The 8,650-nt window shown below is 32.2% G+C and overlaps 1 non-coding gene across 1 annotated transcript; it reads left to right on the forward strand.

Moving 5' to 3' along the window:
- Nucleotides 1-515: 515 nt before the first annotated feature.
- LOC132315184 (small nucleolar RNA R71) lies at nt 516-625 on the forward strand. Its single transcript, XR_009483596.1, has one exon. It is a non-coding gene; the product is annotated as a small nucleolar RNA R71 (small nucleolar RNA).
- Nucleotides 626-8,650: the final 8,025 nt, after the last annotated feature.

The following is an 8,650-nucleotide window of genomic DNA, read 5'->3' on the forward strand; positions in this document are numbered from 1 at the left end:
CCATCTCCTTGATTTTTCCATGCAAAGTTTGGATGATTCTTCCACCCCGGATTGTAAGTATTGGAATAAGATTTGTTCCCTTGATGAATGAAAGCGGCATTTGTTTGTTCTTGAGACTCACTTGGTATGATTTGTCCAAGAGGACAATTTGAAGTATGGTGAGTGTAACTAGAACAAGTCATGCACATTACATTTGAATGATGGAAAGAAGATTAAATTGTTGGACTTTGATTCAAAAGGAATTTATCAAACCTTTTAGTAAGATTTTTTACCTCGGCGGCAATTTCCATGGAAGTGTCTATTTGACATAGAGCTTTCTTTCCTCCCACGTTTGCTAGGCGACCCCCCTAGAAGATGAAGATCTATGCATTGAGTTTTCACTCATTTTTTTTAAAAGATGCGAAATTTCATCCTCATTTATTTCTATGTTGCTGCCTCTACATGAAGCATCAACAATGCCCTTATTGGCATCGGATAAACTTGCAAAGAAACATTGAACTAATTGTCACTTAGGAATGTCATGATGTGGACATTTCTATAGTAAGTCATTCAAACATTCCTATGCTTCATGGAGGGGTTCTCCTTCTTCTTATGCAAATTCACGAATAGAAGTTCTCATGGAATTGGTTCGACTCGTGGGGTAGTACTTCTTTAGGAACTCTTGTTGCAATTGTGCACAAGAGGTGATTGTATTTGGCCCCAAGTTGTTAAACCAATATTTAGCTTTATCCCGAAGAGTGAAAGGGAAAAGCTTCATTTTAAGGACTTCTTCCGGCACATTTGTGATTTTTACAATGGAACAAACTTCCAAAAACTCATCTAAATGTTTATAAGGCTCTTCATTGCTCAACCTATAGAAAAAGGGGCACATGTTAATGGTGGAAGCCTTAATCTCATAATGATGAGCACAGAAATTTGGTAATTGAATGCAAGTGGGTCCATTATATTGATTTGGAGTGTAACGATCTTTAAGGACCGTTGGAGGATTGAGAGGATTGAGATAAGGGTATGCAATTTGACCTTGATGAGGGTATGCCATTTGAACATATTTATGTTGTTGCTCACCAATTGGGGGAACAACTTTTGGCCTTGGCATCCCTAGATTAGGTTGTTGCACAACAGGATTGATTAGTCGTGGCATTCCCAAAGGTGGATGCATACCTTGAGGATCCATAATATGAACTTGTTGTGGATGGTACACACCTTGGTGATCCACATGACCAAGATCTTCAATGGGATCTTCAATTGGGTCTTACATTAAGGGTGATGGAAGATCAAAAATGGGAAGAATATGTTGACTATCCCTAGCACTACCTCTTAAATGTCAAAGGGAAACTTCGAGATTTTGATTTACAGGAGCAAGAGGACGACTAAGTGATCTATGACCATGCATGTACTAGAATAAGTCAACACACTTACACAATAATTTTCAACCTCCACATACGATGTTCCCAAACTCCTCAATAATATCAATGCACAAACAAATAAAGGCCTCCATATCGGCAAATGCCTTCTAGAAGAAGGTATGCTTGAACTTAAAATAAAACAATTCAATAAGCCTCCACTTGGGCTGTCCAAAGCATGTAAGATAATTGACAATTAAATTCAAGAATTCAAAGAAAAACTTACAAATGGTCCTTAAGCAACTTCAATTTTTTATTGCTTCAAAGTCCTGCGTTTGCTCCATTTTGCTTCAAATACCTAATTGACAATTATCAAGTGAGAAAATAAAAATAAAATGACTTTAAAGTAAATAATTGACAAAGAACTAATGTCTAATTCAATTCTTTAAACCGTTAGATCCCTGGCAATGGCGCCAAAACTATGATGCGACCGAGCGTGTGCACAAAATAATGCACAACACTTTAGGTTTAGAAATAATGTCAAATAGGCATCATATTTTATAATTTATAAAACTACTAAACACTTATACTATGGGGTATGAAGCGAGGAGGGATCGTCCCAAGAGATCTAAACAAATATTGGTTTTTAGTATTGAATTCTACTTTAGTACTTATGTGATTGCTAAAAAAATGTTTGTTTTGTGATTAGAACTAATTTTAATATAAGTAATGCAATAAAATATTAGAGTTTTAAAGATTGGGCAGAGGCTTAGGGTATAAAATTCACCATTAAGCACATTCCCTAACTCATTACATTCAACTAATTAGGGAAATAACAATGTGTAATCTTAATGTGGCTAACAATTGCAATGAAAAGTGTAAACCGTCAATTTCAAGCATAAATCAACTACTTAATGACAAATAAACTAAGTGTAGTGGAATTCACCAATTCAAAGTATGATTTATCAATTCAAGTTACAATTTCAACACACATTAATTTAGAGGATAATGCAATTGTGACAATAAGCATGAATTTCAAATACTAGTATTGATTGTCTACTTACCAAGGAATTCAATTGCAATTAAACAAATTAACCTTAATTTAAACTAACTAAGCCAGAAATTAAACTAATTAGACAAGAAATTAACCTAATTATGTAGTACAACCCATCTAATATAAGCGTTATCTATCAAATTGAACCAAAATTATAATTAATCATCACCATGCATAGACATCACAAGAATCAATTAACAAAGAATTCAAGTGTAAAGTTTGTTTATCAATTAACCACATATAAGACAACATGAGATTAATACAGATAAACAATTGAAAGAATTTAATCATGTTATTCAAGTCTATACATTAATTACATAAATTAATCACCAAAAAGTAAGAAAGAAAGAAAGAATATGTTACATGCTTATTGTTTATCCAACCCTAAGTAGAAGAATTAGCCGCTCATGGTTGATGGATTCGAAGACAGAACAAGCTCCATCCTTTGATTCATCATCTCTGATTTTTTTCTTCCAAACCCTAACCCATTGTTCTGTTTCTCCTCTTTTTTGCGTTTTCCAGAGAGAACGTAGTATTGATTACAGAATAATAAAACTTCATAATATAAAATAATAAAACTAACTCCTAATCATGGTTCACTGGCCCCTTAAGTAACAAGCCTATTAGAGCCAAAGAGTTACAAAAATAAGCCCAAAAGACCAAATCCTGTAGCCATCAAAATAGGTCAAACCCGTAACTTAAACTGCTACTAGAAGCATGGCGTCCAGACGTAGCTTTTCGCGTCCAAATACAGTGTATGAAAGGCTTGCGTTCGGATATAAGGAATCGCTGATAAGTGTTAAATATTGCATATTTAAATGCCCTTAATTGCATTAGTTAAGCCCATTATTTGATCTGTGTGTATAGATTAACTCAATTTTTATGTTTTTGTGTTTTTGCAGATCTTATTACTAAAAAAGAATAAAAATAAGGTTTTAAGGGTTTTTGAAACACAAGTCATATCGGGCCTAAATATCAAGTGATTATCAAGGAGAAATGGCCCAAACAAGCAATGGATACAACCAGCACTGTAAAAGAAAAGAAGAAGCCAGGCAGCATGCCTCGCGTCCAGATGCAGGAACTGGCGTCCGAATGCCAACTATCAGAGCCTCACGTCCAGACGCAAGAACTGGCGTCCGGATGCCAACTAGCAGGGCCTCGTGTCCGAACGCCATTCTTCGCGTTTGTACGCAAGGTTACGGGCCCCCATTTTGAATAAGTTAGAGTTTGTTCCAAATTAAGTGGGGATTTGAATTTTGACGAGTTGTTTTGTTTTGAAACTCATCTGGGGATAAAGAAAGGGCAGAGACTTGAATCAAATCAGTTAGTTTTGGGATTCTAACAAGAGATTGTGAAGGAGAGGATTTTCCTTAGGGTTCTTATGTTGAGTTTTGCAATAATGGGGAAAAAAGGAAAATCTTTCTCTTCTTCAATGCTTGAAGTTGCTACCATATCCATGAGTTGCTAACTTCCTTTCTAGGGAGTTGATGTAGCCTAGACCAAGTAAATATGTAGTAATTTGTATTTCGATTTAGGGATTCTTCTTGTGTATATATTTGATTTCATAAATTAGAAGTATTTAGATTAAATGAATGTGTTTTACATTGAATGAATGTATATGATTACCATTTGAATATATAATTTTGTTGATATGTTTATCTTATCTTATAAATCACATTGACACAATTATACACTTGATTTCCTATAGTAACTGTAATACCCCGATATTTTAAATGATTTATTAATTGGAATTAATTACTTTTGTTTTATTTTTAAATGAATTGTTTGATTTATTTGGGTTTAATTGCTTTTATTTTTATTTTTTAAAATGATTTGTTTTATTTAATTGAGTGCTAGATTAATTATCTTATTTTAATTAAGTTATATTTCGTGATTATGTATGATGATTGATTGTTTGTGTACTTAATTATTGATTGAATTGTTAGCGTGTTGATTTTATTGGTATGGTGTGACTTAGTTGTAAATTCTTGTTTGTTTATATGCTTCATGTAATTAGTTATTTTAATTTAAGTGTTTATTTAGTTATTTATTTATTTAAATTAATTGGACTGGGCTTAAGGAAAATTGGATCAAAGGATATGGTCTTGGACTTGAATGAAACTTTATTGGATTAATTAATAAAGTCCATGGTTTTGTGATTATTTAAATAATCATTTTTGTATAATTATAAATATAATTAATTAATTAGTGTTATGGAAGAATATATATATATATAAATATATATTTAAGGATATACATAGGTATATATGATTTAATTAATTAATAATTAATTATGGAAGGAAAAGTACATATATATATATTATATAAAATATGCGTGTCTAAATATATATATTAGTTGAGGATTATTAGTTTCCTTGTTATTTGGTAGTCATTATTGGTATAAGATTAGGTAGTAATGTGTATAAATATACACTTAAGGTTTTATCGATAAAAGTTTATCACGTTAGAAAAATAAGAGAGGCAGAGAGAAAAGAAGAGAGGGTGGACAAGAAAGAGGTCGGATCTGAGAAAGAGAATGCCGGAATTGGAAGAGACAATCAAGGCTTGAAGCGTCGGTTTCGTTTCGAAACCTTCAGGTGAGTTTTTCTCTATCTTTCCTCTTAGAACTCATAAAGATTTCACCTTGAGTATCAAAATTTTAGGTTAAATTTATTGATTAAATGATGGTTAGAAAGAAATATTTAAAACATGAATTATTATATTTTATTTTTAAAATTTTAGATTTTTATTGTTTAATCTATGGGTTGTATTTATTATTATTTTTTTTTTTTAGAATGAACTGATATGCTTAATTTATGACCCAAGAGGGTTAATTAGGTTTTATAGAATTTTTTAAATTTTTCTAGAATTTTCTGGTATTATTTTATATTTTTTTTAGGAATTTTATGAGATATTTTTTTTTTAACATATTTGTTTGGATATATATATATATATACTGTTTATATATACTGGAGGTATGAAATCGGCGCATCAAAGAGTGGGTGTTGGTTCAGTGTGGTGTAGCCTACTGTAACTTGGTGTATGTGTGAATCAGAGCCATACACAATAATAGAGTGATTCAGTGTGGTGCGGCACATGGAGCTTCAGTGCGCTGCAGGTTAGAGGCCATTGGATATTGGTTAATCAATAGAAAGGATCCGGTGTGTTGCGGATCACAGTGGTAAGGTGCGCGAAAGCTTTAGAGGGTTAAGATACGCTGATGGGTAGCGGTTGATCCACAGGTGCGCTCATGAGGCTTGGTGGAGTACAGCCAATCAAAATGTGCCATATCAGCCAGAAGAAGAAGCTAGCACGTGGCAGCGCGTGAGGCCACCTGTCAGCATGTGGTGGCGCGTGGAAACGCGTGAGGAATGTTTGGGAGCTTTCAGCGGCACGTGGTGGCGCGTGGAGATGTATTTAGGGTCCCGATAAGGTTTTATGGGGTCCGGTGAATTCCGATATTTGATTTTAAGCTTGTTAAGGTTTAAACCAACCACCAAGGGAGATATTCTTGGGGTTTTGAGAGCAATAGAGTGTCACTACAGTATTTAATGTGCGTATAATTAATTAATTAATATTACGTGACGGAAGGAAATATATATATATATATATATATATGATTATTTATATACGTGTATATATGGTTTAATTGGTTAGGATAATTATTGAGGGATGTGTATATATTTATATTCATTAATATATATGCATATATGATTTAAATAATTAAGAATTTTTATGGATGGTATTATACATATTTATATATTATATAATATAGGTGTATATATATATATCATTTAAGATTATTATTCTTATTTGATATATCTAGATAGACAGATTGTTAAATTAGTGATATGCTTATTATCTGCATGAGATATCTATGTATGAATTAGCTATCGTTGAGTCTAAAGTTGATACATGGTTGAATTGTAGGCATGGATGAGTTGTCATGGGCGTAAATATATTGCCTAAGTATTTGTATAAATAAATTACATACATGGGAAGCATGGATGAGTTGTTACTTAAAAGTATAAATATATACACTTAAGGAGGCATGGTTGAGTTGTCAGTATATAAATAAATATATTGATAATGGCATGGTTGATTTGTCAAAGCGTAATTAAATTGCTATGTGTTAGATGATTAAAATTTCATCTACAGTTATTGTATGCGTAAGTTGGATTAGGATTAGATATTCTTATATTAGAATAATCTATCACTTACAGGTTAATCATTTATTTTATTATATTAATAAAATAACATTGGTAGAGACATGTATGATTTATCAAAGCCTAAGTATTGGCTGTATGATTTAAATAACTAAATTCATTATTGGCCTTTGGATTACAATTTTTCTTGAATTATATTTTATTATTTAAATAATTAAATAATTATTTAAAATGGAGTTAAGGTTGAAGGGGTTTCTCTTTAAAAGAGAAGGATTTGAATTGGTTTAGGTATGGTTATGTTTTAATCATGGTTTAATGGTTTTGAAAATTATTGAAACTATTAATGGATGTGAAGGTTATACTGTATATAATTATTTATACATATGTGTATCATTGTTTAATAAACTTAAAACTTTATTAGGTTTGGTTTTGATCAGAGATGATCTACTTATTGGTTTTCAGGGGTATTGTAGAGTGAACTTGCTCGTAGGATTTAACCCACGATTTATTTTTTTAAGTTATTAGAAGTTCCAGTCTCGAGGTTGAGGATCCGCAGCTGAGAGACTGTCATTCATCTATTCATCTTGTGTACTTTTAAGTAGTATTGGATTATTGGATAATGTTTTAAGGGGTCCTTGAGTTACGGGATTTTCGAGTTGTTATTGTTAGAGAATTATTAATTAATGAAATTTTTATTTATTAGGTTTCTTCAGCGGTTTAATTATTCTTTATTATTCATCTTTGTATTCTATGCTTGTTTAAATACTTTAATTTTTTTGATATTCCCTGATTTTGTGCGTGGACTTGATCAACCCATGTTCCGAAATCCGGGGTATCACAGTGACAATGGGAAAGAATTTATGGAATGGTTAAATTGGCATGTAATTAAGTATTTATATAGATTACACTTAAGGAAGATGGACCATGCTACACCTTTAGATTAATTTAGTTTGGTAGATGGTCCATACCAACTGAAGATAAGCTATGATACTTAACTAATTTCATGTGTTGCAACATACCATTGAAGGACTATGATAGGCCATGCCTAGGGAAGATGGTTCATACCATAACCTAGTTTAGGTGGATGAACCATGCCAACCAAAGATGGGTTATGCTTAATCCTAAAATGTATGATTTTCTTGAAGATGTTATGGTTGTTTTATACTTCTACACATCATTTTATATATATATATAATTGTCTATCCCCAAGTTGAGTACAAATTGACATGTTTATGAGGTTGAGGTAAAGTCAATTCCATAGCCTTCTCTTTATAAGTTCAATCCATTCTATTCAATTTATTTACTGTTTTATACAATTTAAATTCGTAGGTTAAGTGACAAACCAATCGAACAATCATCTCTTTTGTCCAACTAATAAGCAATTTTACAATTTTGTTTGTCATAAACTAGCAATCATTCTGGTTCGACAACCCTTACTATAACATTATTCTACATTGATATATGTGCTATTATTATAAGTGATATTTTTAATTAGTACACATTTGTGCACACCAATGGCGTCCGGACGCAATATAGTGTCAACTTGCGTCCGAACGCAGGATGTGGCGTCCGAACACAATGCAATCTCTGCTGCATTTTTCTACTTCTTTTTGAATCTTCTCCCGATGCTTTAGCTTGACTACAAAAGGCTATAGTGGACTGTTCTTAGCTCATTTTAACTTTATTGCCCTGAAATACACATAAACATAAATTATGACTAAAACATGAAAGTAAAATAGATGCAAGGACTGAAATACCTAAACTTAGGTGCTGAAATGTGCAACATTTAAGCACTTATCAAAAAGTATCACTAAGGCATTAATATATGCGCGTTTAACAAATTGTTAGTCCCTTAGCAATACAAAACAAAACTCAAATAAAAAATAAAATAAAAAAACAAAAATATAAAGTTCGCTTTCGTGAGAATCACGATTGCATTTAGCGTATGCAACAAGTCTTTGAACCCCTAGTAGACGAGTTATAGTCTCGTGTGGGTTTCCATAGATTGTACCCACAAACATCCAAAATTCAACTCAATTATCACATGTTTAGCATAGTAAAGCTATCTTGACAACAATTAATAGAAA

This window comes from Cornus florida, unplaced genomic scaffold, assembly GCF_030987335.1.
Source record: "Cornus florida cultivar Cherokee Brave unplaced genomic scaffold, ASM3098733v1 CherokeeBrave_3.0.0_Hap2_Chr06, whole genome shotgun sequence".
In the NCBI taxonomy this organism is placed as follows: Eukaryota; Viridiplantae; Streptophyta; class Magnoliopsida; order Cornales; family Cornaceae; genus Cornus; species Cornus florida.